Below are 1,437 nucleotides of genomic sequence, written 5' to 3' on the forward strand. Positions count from 1 at the left end.
AAAACAAGCAGTGGGCGAAGCAGTAATGAAAGGTATAGGCCAGGAGCGCCTGGGTGGCTCAGTGGGTTAATCGTCCAACTTTTGGTTTCACCTCAAGTCATGATGTCACAGTTCTGGGATTAAGCCCCATGTGGGGTTTCATGCTGACAGCGTGGAACCTGCTTGGGATTCATTCTCTCTCTCTCTGCCCCTCCCGGACTCTCACAATAAAGAAATAAACTTAAAGTTTAAAGAATAAAATAAAAGGTGTAGGTCTGAAAAATAAGGGACCAAGGTGATTATCAGACTAGATAATCAGCTCCTGGAGAATCAAGCTCATTTCCTTTTTTTTTTTTTTTTTTCTTCTTTCCATTTTGTGTTTGCTCAGAGATCACTTGTTTATATCTTGGAGTTTGCAGTCTTTTGAATGTTCTGAAAGTCAACTTGATAATAAATTGATTATAGTCCTATCATCTTTTTATGACTGATACACTAGAGAGAAGTTTAAAGTGAGTCATTCAAGAACTTCACCCCTGCTTGAACCTATGTGTTCGAGTGCCTGCTTTATCCGAGGTTGAAGCATTTTTAGTTGGCAACTGATTTTTTGTAAGCAAGTCATTGAACAAGTTCACCATTCCTTGTTCTTTTGAAGCATTAATCATCTTCCCTCTGAGCTCTGGAAAGGTGACTGAATCTTGAGCCATTTGGCCCTTCACTGTGCAGGAAATCCACCCTGCTGAGGTGAATGCATGAAATACTTGTCTCAGTATAGATCTGAGAACTGGTTTGTCTCCTGTAATGCACAGATTGAATTCCTTGTCTGTTACTAAAGGGTACCTTTTGTGTCCATTTATAAAGAGCTGTGATCAGAGCTGTAAAAGTTACCATATAGATGACGTGGTTAACCTATTAAACTCTTGCTATTAAACTCCTGCTATTAAAACTCCTGCTGCTTAATGTAATTTTCAAATATTTTGAAATACCAAATGTAGACTCTGATCAGAGAGCTCAGGGACCAGTTTTTGAGTTGTGATGAATTTCTCTGTTTTCATTTTTTATAGTTGCTATCCATTTTAGAAACATTCACTCTGCCAAATAGGTTAGCAGTGTGTGCAGAAGGACAGCTTAAATAATGTGCATGTTTGCTGTTGAAGCAGATGCCTCTAAGTAAAGCTACCGGATCAAAGAGGAGAAAGAGTCCCATGTAATATCTGTTAGAGACTGTGAGCCCTTCGAGATATTCTTTGTTTCCCATTCTAGGATTTAATTTTCTCTGTCTTAATAAAAGATTTTGATTAATTCTGTGTTAGTAGAATGCTGATAATGTGTAGTAGAATGTGAAGAAATGTGATTCAGTAATAACTTTTGAGTCTCCGTGTGACTGCTTATCTAATCTAACATGTATCTCCTTTAAGAAAAGTGTCTGTGGTTAAGGTCAACTCACAGGTCAGACATTAA

The 1,437-nt window shown here is 38.0% G+C and overlaps 1 protein-coding gene across 4 annotated transcripts in view; it reads left to right on the forward strand.

The window, feature by feature from the left end:
* ITSN1 (intersectin 1) overlaps positions 1–1,437 on the forward strand; it is a 220,595-nt gene that overhangs the window by 33,441 nt on the left and 185,717 nt on the right. The gene's annotated exons all lie outside the window — the stretch shown is intronic.

Source organism: Puma concolor, chromosome C2 (genome assembly GCF_028749965.1).
Source record: "Puma concolor isolate L17-30 chromosome C2, mPumCon1.1.hap2, whole genome shotgun sequence".
NCBI classification, from domain to species: domain Eukaryota; kingdom Metazoa; phylum Chordata; class Mammalia; order Carnivora; family Felidae; genus Puma; species Puma concolor.